Raw genomic sequence first — 13,545 nt, forward strand, 5'->3', positions numbered from 1 at the left:
AAACGAATATTTAGATACATGTGAGAGACGTACGTCTTGTGTACAACACGTGTACAACAAAATATGAGATAAGTAGGAAATCAAATATTCTTTTTCTTTTATTAGTCACAAAAACTTTTTTCATCAAGTAAGGTGAAAAGTTTTTCCGGGCATATAGTCTATTCGGGCGAATGATCCATTCGGGCGAATGGTCTTTTCAGGCGAATGGTCCATTCGGGCGAATGGTCTTTTCGGGTGTTTGGTCTATTCGGGCGAATGGAATTCGGGCGTCTGTCATTCGGGCGAATGGAATTCGGGCGAGTGTCATTCGGGCGTTTGTGATAGAACCGATACAATCGATCGAGATCAGTTATGGCAGCTAATGCACGAACACGGACTTCCGGATAAACTGACAAGGTTCTCCAAGGGGACGATGGATCGGGTATGTGCGTAGTTCGAGTTTCAGGGGCATTCTCGAGTCCCTTCGAAACGCGCAGAGGGTTACGGCAAGGTGATGGTTTTCGTTTCTGCAGGGATCGACACGGATGGTACGATTTTCACGAAGTCCGTCCAGTTATTTGGTTTCGCCGACGACATTGATATTATGACACGCAACTTTGAGAGGATCGAGGAAGCCTACATCAGACTGAAAAGCGAAGCTAAACGGATTGGACTAGTCATCAACACGCTCAAGAGAGGACAACGTAAGCCACCCACCACTAGTTTGTATTGGGGGTGACGAAATCGAGGTGGTTGGAGAATTTGTGTACTTGTGATCACTGATGACCTTCGATAACGATACCAGCAGAGAAATTCGGAGACGCATCATGGCACGATATCGTACGTACTTTGGATTCCGTAAAACGCTCCGATCGAATAGAGTTCGCCGCCGTAGCAAACTGACTACAGTTGGCTCTCTTTATCCATATGTCGATGGTTTTCTCGGTATCTTCAAACTACATACATTTGGGCTGTCTAGATCTCGATAACCTCCCTATCTCGATATCTCTCTATCTCGATGTGTTCTGGTCATATTTTGTTCCGGGTTCTCTCTCCCTATGTCGATGTATTCAAATTTATTGGCTACTAGACCATTTTTGGACAATAACAAACGCCTCAAAACAAGAGATGACATTTGTTTTGTTGTCGTTTTTCGTAGCAACGAGCTTATTTCCATATAGTACCCATTTGAATTTTTCTTCCATTCCTCGATCTCTCCTTATCTCGATGGTCCCTTCAATATACAGATGTGGAGAGGCGACTGTATCTACAAAACGCTTATTAGACCGGTAAATGTCTGGTAAATGGAGGCCCAACGAGCCAGTTTTCGAAAGGAAAGTGCTGCGTACCATCTATGTCGGACGGTATGTGGTTGAGGCAAATGAACCACGAGTTGCATCAGCTGTTTGGAGAACCATACATCCCAAGTAACACCGATAACATCTTTTTTTTGCGGAGGCTTAAGATACTTGTTGTATGACGGTTAGAAAGATGAAATGCAAAACATAACATGTTCGATGTAAGTTGTGAAAAGGTTTTTGTTGAACATACTTCTTTTTGATTATAGAAGATGTTTTGTATTACATTTTCACGACTTGCTGATAACATGTTATTTTTTGACATTTGTTTTGGTTTTCAAGATGTTTTATTTTACACTCTCAAGACATAAAACATGTCGCCAGGATGATTTCACGAACTTACAATTAACATGTTTATTTTTGACATTTGTTTAGTTAGAAGATGTATAGTTATGATGCGGGCTCAGCTGAAATCGGTGATTTGAACTTTATTTCAACATCTCTTCAGATCTAAGCAATGGATATTTTTCATCGACTCTATCGTCTGTCTAGAACTCGCCATATTGCTGTTCTGCACATTTGAGCATGTGTTTACAAGATGAATTTTTAAATTTTATGTTTTTGATAAAGTGCGTATTTTTCTCCAATCAATGGCGCATGAAATTAGGAGAAGTAAAATAAAAAATTCCACGATGAGTCTTCAGTGGCATATGAAGCATCGTCACGAATTTCAAATGCTATGTACCTATATTTATTATATTTCATTTTATCAAAATGGAATTCATAGCTAAATTTATGCATGCATTTTTTCATCCAATCTTGTAAATAATATTTTGGCATGAAAAATTTGTCAACAACTTTTTTGTATTCAATTTGATTCGATGTTGAGAAAATGTTATTGAATACTCACTTCCAACTTATCTTTAGTTTTGTTAATGTTTTACGATTTCTTTCGTGCGACTGAAAGATGCTAAAAATTTCAACAATTTTTGCGCTGTTTCGGTCGTGTGAAGGTAATGAAACAAGTTTATATACCAAAAAATTAACAACCTATATGTTTGAAAGATGCATTTTTTACTCTCATTCAACAAACTGTGTTACTTGGGATCGTTCGCACCACGAAAATCGGAAGACTTCGGTGGGCCGAGCACGTAGCCAGAATGTCGGACAGTAATCCGGTGAAAATGGTTCTCGACAACGATCCGACGGGAACAAGAAGGCGAGGTGCTCAGCGATCAAGGTGGAGGACGATTTGCTGACCCTACGTAGACTGCGTGGTTGGCGACGTGCAGTCTTGGACCGTGCGGAATGGAGAAGACTTCTATGCACTGCACAGGCCACTCCGGCCTTAGTCTGGTAATAATAAAACTTTTATGTGGAAGTTATTCAGCTACTTTTAATTATTGCTGAATGAACAATCGGACAAAGAGGGCTTAAACAGAATCAGGATTGAGGATGATGGACAAGCAGTGGAGCCATCAACGCTAGACGGAGTGAGAAGGCTGTTCGAGAGTGGAGCCACCAACGCTAGACGAAGTGAGAAGGCTGTTGAGAGCTAAAGCACGGTAAGGCCTAGCATCTAAAATGTAGGAGTGACTGGACGAACGAAAACATCCACTATGTGATTGAAATAATTTGAGAGGGAGAAAAAATGCCTTGAGTGACTTGATGGCCTATCTACAAGACAGGGCAAAGACTCGATTGTGCTAATTATCTTGGTTAACGCTCCTCAATACGGCCTAAGAGGTAATCTCCCGAGTTTTGTTCAGCAGACTTCGTCCATTTTCGGAGTTTCTTTTTGTCGGCGAATATCAAAGCGGTTTTCGAAAAGTATGATCAGCAATGGATCAAATATTCACTCTGCGACAAATCCTTGATAAATACCGGGAATACAACTTACGGACTCATCTATTTGAGGGTTTTAAGAAATCCATGCGAGATCCATCAAAAAAGACTTACATGTACCTTCCAGAGCTTGAGTGAAACACCACTTGATTAGGGACCGGGCATAGGAACTACGAGTGACTCGTTCAAAAAGATTGCTTTCTTTGTTGAAGAAGGAAAAAATATAATCCTGTTCTCCGACGCGAAAAGCTTTTCAGCATCGATGCTGATGCCAACGGCCGCACGGACCGGTTCATTTGAACGAAGGAAATTGTGGATATTCTGGAGAAAATGAAGTTTGAATTCCAAACCAATCCGGCTGATGTCATGATGTTTGGCTTGGTGGCCATTTATGTTGGGTTTAAAATCAATACCGAATTATTTATCGGTATATTGAAGGACCAAGTGCTTCCCTGGGTGAAGGCCAAATTCTCCGATGACCGTAACGTTGTCCTACGGCATGATGGAGCGCCATGTCATACGACCAATCGACCCAACAATGGCAGAAGAACAAAATAAAATTTTGGTCGAAAGATTTGTGGTCCCCTGGAAGTCCGGAGCTTGATCCGTTGGGTTATACGATTGGGGCGTATGTTGAAGCACGAGCATACAAATCATCGCACCCTTGTGTGAAGACCCTAGTTTCAGCTCTAACATGCACATGGCAGTCGATGTCGGAGCCGGAGGACTGGGTTTGAAAGGGGTGTTTTAGCACCGGCGTCGTCTTGAAGATATTATTAATAAAAATTGAGCACATATTCAGCAAATTTGTTTGAAAGGGCCTTATAATGATAACTGAACTCGAAAATGTTGATATTATCGCTTGGAGCAGTTCAAATGGGATTTAAAAAAAAATGGAACTAATTTTCGCATTATTTTCTGCCGTATTCTGTAGAAAATGGCTTTTCGGCTAAGCTTATTGGGCTGATTCGTACCACGCCGTATGGATGTGAAATATACGTTTTGAGGCTGCAAGTAGGACTTTCTATGGTTTGCCTAGCCAGCTAAAGTCTCGCAGCTTACATACACGGAGAAAACTAGTTCTGTATACATCGTTGATTCATCCAGTCAGGTGTGACCATGAAGTATGGACGTTAATATGTGCAGACTATTGAATTCTCGCAGTGATTAAGCGAGAAATACTGCGTGTGTTACTTGGTAAAAAATGGTGAACGCCGTAGACGCATGAATTACGAGTTGTACCAAGTGTTCAAACATAAAGCAGGGTGATAAAATACGGCAGATTACAATGGGTTGGACATGTAATGAATATGTCGGAAAAGAGACCATTAAAAGTGATGTTTAGCTGAGAACCTGGACGGGGACGCAATAATGTTAAGAAAACGAGGTTGACTTGACGCTTGACTTGCAATCCGAATACACGATTTCGAGCCATCAAGTGTTGCAAGTATCAGCGTAATCATTTACTTCGGAAAACAATTTACTTACTTACTTATGGGTCCTGTACACCTCCGGAGGTGCAAAAGGGCCAACTTGAAAGATCTCCATCCTGAGTGATGTCCAGCTATCGCTTTAACCTGTTTCCAAGTTAGATTTCGGTCGACTTCTTTTATGTCTTTATTGAGGCTTCGCCGTCATGAGCCTCTGCTGCGATATCCCGCTGGGTTCCAGTCTAATGCTTGTTTACAGATTTCGTTTTCACCCTTACGTAGAGTGTGGCCGACCCAGACCCACTTCCGATCCCGAATTTCTGTTGCTATCGGCCTCTGGTGACAACGACGATGGAGCTCGTTGTTTGAGCTGTTGCTTTGTTGTTGCCTTTGTTTGTTGCCTTGAGTTGCCAGCTGTGAGGCAACCAGGCCCGAATTATATACCGCAGGCTTCTGTTTATGAACACCTATAGCCGTTGAGTGTTCTCCACTGATACACACCATTTTTCGCTAGCGTATAACAGCGCAGATTTCACGTTAGAGTTGAAATTTCGTATTTTGGTGCGTTCACTTATCTGCCTGTTTTTCCACATATTTCTTAAACTCGCAAAGGCTGATTCGGTCTTGGTACCACCGTCTGACGCCATTCGGCTACCAAGAAACTGGAAGAGGTTACCGTGTTTACATCCAACGATTTGGTTTTGTTAACGTTGATAACTAAACCTGCTGAAGAGGAAAGCTCGGCAAGGTCGTTGAGCTTATTCTGCATTTTCGTAGGCAATGAATATCAAGTTAAGGGACTCTCGGAATTCGTTGACCTGCTCCAGAATGATAAGGAGCGTGACGAAATGGACATAATTTGCCAAAGCTGATGTCCTGTCAGTCACTGTTATTGCCAAAGTTGTAGTTCTGAAATTTATCAAGGATCTGCAAGCTCAACATCTGATCCCTTGTTGACCGGACTAAAGAAGCGCTCCTCAAGCAATCTCAATCTGTTAGACACAATACCTACGCGGCAGATTTGTGTGCGTCGAGCTCAGCACTTCCTCGACAGCAAAATGCGTTAATTTCAAATTTTTAAAGGAAAAATTGCCAACATTGGTTCGTTTCATTCTACATATTATTGTCACTTCCCAAACTCGACTACAATATACAGAGAATCCAACGGCCAAATTTCGACTTAATAGCTTTTTAAATAGTGTTTTGTATATTGACATTAATAAGTCTGTGCGTCAAACCCACAACCCACTAGAGACCTATATATCTCTTTTCAAGGGTGACACAAATCTATAAAAAATCTATAATCCGTATTTACCCGGTTTTATTAACTGACCAGCTGAACGCAAATCAGACCGAAAATCATGAAATATTAATGTCCATAAAGGCTGTACGTACAGCCAGCCAGCTTATTTATAAATTCCAACACAACACCGGTGTAGGTAATGTCGTCAAAATCGAAGCTGACCTTCGGGGAAAGGTGCCGCTGACATTGAATCAATATTTCAAATCTTACTCCATCAGTTGCATAGCACTTTTCGGTTTGTCCTATGTTCCCTTGGAATTATTCGTAATATATACCTACTACCAGTTCGGCAAATCTAACTCTTAATTTAGATGGCCTATGGATACAAACCATAAGTATTACTAGAAATGAGACGCGTCCAGTCCCAAGTGCTTAGCATGGTTAATGCCCCTATCGATAGAGCCAACGGAGTCCCCCCGGCTAGAGAATACACATCATTAATTGTCACCACTTGACCTTGGGTTGGTTTTTATCGAACATGACGAAACCTTGGAAATGCTGGTGGGTGATAAATCGATCACGGTATTGAGAATTGATTCAAAAAGGTCTGTTTAGTAGAAGGTGTGAGGGAATATCAGTCATAGTAGATGTTCCATAATTTATGAGACGTGATGTTCTCATACTGTAGTAGTAGTCGCAAAAAGACGTTACGGGTAAAATGTTTGCCTTTCAAGGACACTATGTGACTAATCGGGTTGTTTTCCACTTCTTTATAATCCCAAACATATTCGTTGGATTACATTTTAATCTAATAGAACGATGTTTAAATAAAAAATTTGAAATGCGTGAATAAATTGAGGGAGTCAAAAGTTCCGAGTCTTAGGGAACCGCCGACATATGTAGGTCTGGGCGAGACGTATTGTGAATTACTCAGGTGAATCGGGATCTTCGCCATTAGTTTGCACCGTGCGAACTGGTAGAAGCCCCTGAAGTGTGATGCACTGGGTGGATTAAAGTGCCATTATATCCCAGTACTCCTTGGATATGATTTCACTGTGAGCTAAATCCAAACTCGATTCCGACAACAGTCGGTTGCGTTTGAATCACAAGCATGTGCTTCTGTTTGTCGAAGCACAAGTTTGTGATTCAAACGCAACTGACTGTTGTATAATTCTGGTACACATAGTTGGGTAGAGATAAAAGGTGTTAAATGTTGTCAAAGCAGGCAATTTACTGATATCCCATCGTTATTAGCTGGTTATGGAACAACTTCTCGCAAGGGAAGCCTTTGTATAATTGGTAATACGTCCGTGTTCTTAATGGAATAGTGTGGGTTCAAGTCATAAAACATCTTAAAATGGCAAACTTAACTATGTGTATCAAAATTAAACATCTTTTTTTAAAAAAAAAAGTAAAAATATGACTTCCCTCACAAATCATTAATCAAGATTAACAAATAATGTAATAATGCTTACTGCAGAAACAAATTACAAAATAAAAACTAATAAAATTTCTTTTCATTGCCTTGTTTTTGATGGGATGATAATATGAGATGAGGTTCATGTGATGAAGTTCTAGTTGTGGAAGGATGAAAATAGGGACACCCTGATTTATCCACATAGCGTTAATGGGGCCTTTCACGTCCATTTAACAGAAGTACAGTATTGACCCGATTTTGTCACTCCCCGATTTTGTCTACCCCCGATTTTGTCACGTCCCGATTTTGTCACGTTTTCGACCCTATTTTGTCACCCCAAATTTTTTTGAAAATTTTAGTTATTCTTTTTATTTATATAAATAATAAATAATACTGCAAACAACGTTGATTTCCATGAAATAAATTTCACCGCTAGTAGTTCATTATGAATGACTTCTGAGTACCTGGGAAGGATTCTATAAGCATTTTCGACAAGAAAGAACTGGTACCGTTCACGCATTTTGCCTTTCTATAAAATGATTCATATTTGTGAAATGGAATAAAAAATTTAAAATATTTTTTTTACCGATTTTGTCACATACCCTGTTTTATCACCCCAAAATTCACCAGGGGGGTGATAAAATCGGGATATTACTGTAGTGCAATGCAATCGAATCACAACCTGCATTGTTCCCTCCATCTGTTTATCGACTACAACTACAACACTGAATGCATCATTACTCATGACGAAGAGTATATATAATATGCGGGCTCGCGATCCAGAAGCCACCGTTCGCCGCCGACTATAGGAAAGGAACAGAACGTTCACCGCTACACGTTTATCGAACGGGGTAGTGAATTCGAGCGTGCCTTTAATTTCCTATTATCAACAAGTAGCTGATAGCTGAACAGGGAGAAGTTTCCGGGAAAATGAAGGCCAAGATCCCCAGTGGAGTTCCCTGTTAGCAAAAAGTACGTAATACGCGATGATACATACGTGCAATAAATTATGATGGTTCTAATCGACATGCCGATGCGGGTCGTTTCGCTTCGATCGATTCTCAGTCAGTGCAGTCAGTGGTTGTCTGCATGGGAGTTTCTCCCTTTCGATTGGGTGATGTAATTCTTGTTGATTCTGAACTCATGGTGGCTGGTTTAGTTGCAAAAGTGCGTATGACTTGAATGGATCGATTAAAAGGAGGTCAATGGGCTTATTAAAATGTTTCCTTAACTTTATAACTTTATGACAATTCTTTACTTTATCTTTTTGGTGACTCTACGTTCCTACTTGATCGCAATCCACTTCATTCTACCATTGCTTTAAAATCTTGTGTGGCATTCAACATCCAGATATAGTGGATACGATTAACTATTTTGATCAGTCAGACACTCTATCCACCAAATGGCCAATCGTATACGCTATAGCGTGTAATGAATCAGCGAATCGATAATCTTCTTCACCCTTAAAGGTCCTACAATTCCCATTTCCATTTCACTGTAACAAATTCATCTCATCTCGAAACAAAAGAATAAAGGCTCCCCCAGACTTAAGACTTAAGCGATACCAACGGCGACAGAATAGCAGTCGCCAAGCGATAGAATCACGTCGTGATCGTCGTATCGCGTGTGTTTAAGGGAACCTTAAAGGATTTTATGTTATGTTTATGTGTTTTACATGCGTTGGCATTCCTGCAAATGTACATCGTAATTTCGAACTCGTGAAATGGTTTACATCTATGCAACAACAACAATGTTTGGTGGCATATCAGCAGCAGTGGTTGCACATTGCCACCACTTTCTATGACGTACAGCTCTGGGTGCTAACATTTAAAAGTGCATACGGTAAGTGGAAAATTTCCTTCGCGATCATCGATGTCAATATTGCACGCGTTCAGGAAAATATGCATGACTAATTTTAAAACAATGATCATAAGGAAGCAGCACAGTGGCCGGAAGCTAAAAGAAATTTTAAACTGAATTTGAAAATAACTTACAGATCTAGGATAATGACAAGTGGTGGAACTGAATCGAATAGTACTAACTCGTCTTATGACAAGCAAATTAAATTGCTAAAATATTGCAGTAGTGTTTTTTCCTTTTACAAATTCGTCACCATAATAGACAACACGGCACGGCAAATGCTGGGTAAAGCGTACCATTGGTACTTCGCATACCTGAAGGAATAAAATAGACCCCATCTCGCGGTCCTTAGCCTCTTACCCAGCAACTCCTATCCCTACCTCCCCGCGGTGCTGGCCGGGATACGAGCAACCTTAGGGAAGATCGGGTAACCAACCCCGGTGGGAGCTATGGTCGTATGCTGACAGGGAAGGGGGGGTTTGCTCCTCTCCGGAGGTGCAAATCTTATTGAGCGTCTGTTCTCCATGTCAGGATCGGCTCACAACAGCGTCTGTTCTTCATGTTAGGGGCGGCTGATCATCGTCCGAGTGAAACTGTGCACCATGGTCCTCCGGAAATTTAGGGGGTTTGGTGTCAGGCCCTGCAAGCCAGCCTTTAAAAAATCATAAGCAACGAACAATCAACAAGAGAGTACGGACCGGAACCATCGGCGAAGACCACTGCAACGAAAAGGGACTAGCGATTGGAAACTCGGTTCGTGGAACTGCAAATCTCTCAACTTCATCGGGAGCACACGCATACTCGCCGATGTGCTCAAGGACCGTGGATTCGGCATCGTAGCGCTGCAGGAGGTTTGTTGGAAGGGATCAATGGTGCGAACGTTTAGAGGTAATCATACCATCTACCAGAGCTGCGGCAACACACACGAGCTGGGAACAGCTTTCATAGTGATGGGCGATATGCAAAGGCGCGTGATCGGGTGGTGGCCGATCAATGAAAGAATGTGCAGGTTGAGGATCAAAGGCCGGTTCTTCAACTTCAGCATAATCAACGTCCATAGCCCACACTCCGGAAGCACTGATGATGATAAGGACGCATTCTACGCGCAGCTGGAACGTGAGTACGACAGCTGCCCAAGCCACGACGTCAAAATCATCATAGGAGATTTGAACGCTCAGGTTGGCCAAGAGGAGGAGTTTAGACCGACTATTGGAAAGTTCAGCGCTCACCGGCTGACGAACGAAAACGGCCTACGACTAATTGATTTCGCCGCCTCCAAGAATATGGCCATTCGTAGCACCTACTTCCAACACAGCTTCCCGTATCGGTACACCTGGAGATCGCCACTGCAGACAGAATCACAAATCGACCACGTTCTGATTGATGGACGGCACTTCTCCGACATTATCGACGTCAGGACATATCGTGGCGCTAACATCGACTCTGACCACTATCTGGTGATGGTTAAACTGCGCCCAAAACTATCCGTCATCAACAATGTTCGGTACCGACGACCGCCGCGGTACGACCTAGAGCGACTGAAGCAACCTGAAGTCGCCACTGCATACGCGCAGCATCTCGAGGCAGCGTTGCCGGAAGAGGGTGAGCTCGATGGGCCCCTCTTGAGGACTGCTGGAATACAGTCAAAGCAGCCATTAACGACGCAGCGGAGAGCAACGTCGGGTATATGGGTCGAAGTCGACGGAACGATTGGTTCGACGAAGAGTGCAGACAGATTCTGGAGGAGAAGGACGCAGCGCGGGCGGTCGCGCTGCAGCAAGGTACCCGGCAGAACGTGGAACGTTATAGACGGAAGCGGAGACAGCAGACCCGCCTTTTTCAGGAGAAGAAACGCCGCCTGGAAGAAGCGGAGTGCGAGGAGATGGAACAGCTGTGCCGTTCTCAAGATACACGCAAGTTCTATCAGAAGCTCAACGCATCCCGCAAAGGCTTCGTGCCGCGAGCCGAAATGTGCCGGGATAAGGATGGGAGCATCTTGACGGACGAACGTGTGGTGATCGAAAGGTGGAAGCAGCACTACGAGGAACATCTGAATGGCGCTGAGAGTACAGGCAATGAAAGTCAAGGCAGCGGAGGAGATGACTACGTCAGTTCAGCGGACGATGGAAGCCAACCAGCCCCCACCTTGAGGGAAGTTAAGGATGCCATTCAACAGCTAAAGACCAATAAAGCAGCTGGTAAGGATGGTATCGGAGCTGAGCTCATCAAGATGGGCCCGGAAAAGCTGGCCACTTGCCTGCACAAACTGATAGTCAGAATCTGGGAAAACGAACAGCTACCGGAGGAGTGGAAGGAAGGGGTTATATGCCCCATCTACAAGAAAGGCGACAAACTGGAGTGTGAGAACTTTCGAGCGATCACCATCCTTAATGCCGCCTACAAAGTGATATCCCAGATCATCTTCCGTCGTCTGTCACCATTAGTGAACGAGTTCGTGGGAAGTTATCAAGCCGGCTTCGTTGACGGCCGCTCGACAACGGACCAGATCTTTACTGTACGGCAAATCCTTCAAAAATGCCGTGAATACCAGGTCCCAACGCACCATCTGTTCGTTGATTTCAAGGCGGCATACGACAGTATAGACCGCGTAGAGCTATGGAAAATTATGGACGAGAACAGCTTCCTGGAAAGCTCACCAGACTGATCAAAGCAACGGTGGATGGTGTGCAAAACTGTGTGAAGATCTCGGGCGAACACTCCAGTTCGTTCGAATCGCGCCGGGGACTAAGACAAGGTGATGGACTTTCGTGCCTGTTGTTCAACATTGCGCTAGAAGGTGTCATGCGGAGAGCCGGGTGTAACAGCCGGGGTACGATTTTCAACAGATCCAGTCAATTTATTTGCTTCGCGGATGACATGGACATTGTCGGCCGAACATTTGCAAAGGTGGCAGAACTGTACACCCGCCTGAAACGTGAAGCAACAAAAGTTGGACTGGTGGTGAATGCGTCAAAGACAAAGTACATGCTTGTGGGTGGAACCGAGCGCGACAGGGTCCGCCTGGGAAGCAGTGTTACGATAGACGGGGATACCTTCGAAGTGGTCGAGGAATTCGTCTACCTCGGATCCTTGCTAACGGCTGACAACAACGTTAGTCGTGAAATACGAAGGCGTATCATCTGTGGAAGTCGGGCCTACTACGGGCTTCAGAAGAAACTGCGGTCGAAAAAGATTCGCCACCGCACCAAATGTGTCATGTACAAGACGTTAATAAGACCGGTAGTCCTCTACGGACATGAAACATGGACAATGCTCGAGGAGGACTTGCAAGCACTCGGAGTATTCGAGAGACGGGTGCTTAGGACCATCTTTGGCGGTGTACAAAGAAGACGGTGTGTGGCGGCGAAGAATGAACCATGAGCTCGCCCAGCTCTACGGCGAACCCAGTATCCAGAAGGTAGCTAAAGCCGGAAGGGTACGATGGGCAGGGCATGTTGCAAGAATGCCGGACAGCAACCCTGCAAAGATGGTGTTCGCTTCCGATCCGGCAGGTACGAGACGACGTGGAGCGCAGCGAGCGAGATGGGCAGACCAGGTGCAGAACGACTTGGCGAGCGTGGGGCGTATTCGAGGATGGAGAGATGCGGCCTCGAACCGTGTATTGTGGCGTCAAATTGTTGATTCAGTGTTATCTGTATAGATGTAGACTAAATAAATGAATGAATCATGTGTTTTACATGCGTTGGCATTCCTGCTGCAAATGTACATCGCAATTTCGAACTCGTGAAATGGTTTACATCTATGCAACAACAACAATCTTTGGCGGCATATCAGCAGCAGTGGTTGCACATTGCCACCACTTTCTATGACGCACAGCTCTGGGTGCTAACATTTAAAAGTGCATACAGTAAGTGGAAAATTTCCTTCACGATCATCGATGTCAATATTGCACGCGTTCAGGAAAATATGCATGACTAATTTTAAAACAATGATCATGAGGAAGCAGCACAGTGGCCGGAAGCTAAAAGAAATTTTAAACTGAATTTGAAAATAACTTACAGATCTAGGATAATGACAAGTGGTGGAACTGAATCGAATAGTACTAACTCGTCTTATGACAAGCAAATTAAATTGCTAAAATATTGCAGTAGTGTTTTTTCCTTCTACAAATTCGTCACCATAATAGACAACCGAGAAAGAAAAAATGCTAACGTGGTAATTGTGTGTGCACACATGTGTACACATGTGTACAAACTAGAGGCCTGAATAAGAGAAACGCGGATAGAAAATATATCTCTGCCAACACTGCATTCAATTTTCTTCATCAAAGAACAACAAATGACAAGGAAGAAATGGTTTATGTAGATAAAATCTCACAATCCGCTATTTTATGTGTCCACATCACATAACAATAGAATCCAATAAACAATGGAATTTCATTTCATAATCTATAAATGACTTGCATATATTATTGCAAACTAATGTAAAATACATTCAATTTTGTTTATTTAA

The sequence above is a fragment of the Armigeres subalbatus genome, chromosome 1 (genome assembly GCF_024139115.2).
Source record: "Armigeres subalbatus isolate Guangzhou_Male chromosome 1, GZ_Asu_2, whole genome shotgun sequence".
In the NCBI taxonomy this organism is placed as follows: domain Eukaryota; kingdom Metazoa; phylum Arthropoda; class Insecta; order Diptera; family Culicidae; genus Armigeres; species Armigeres subalbatus.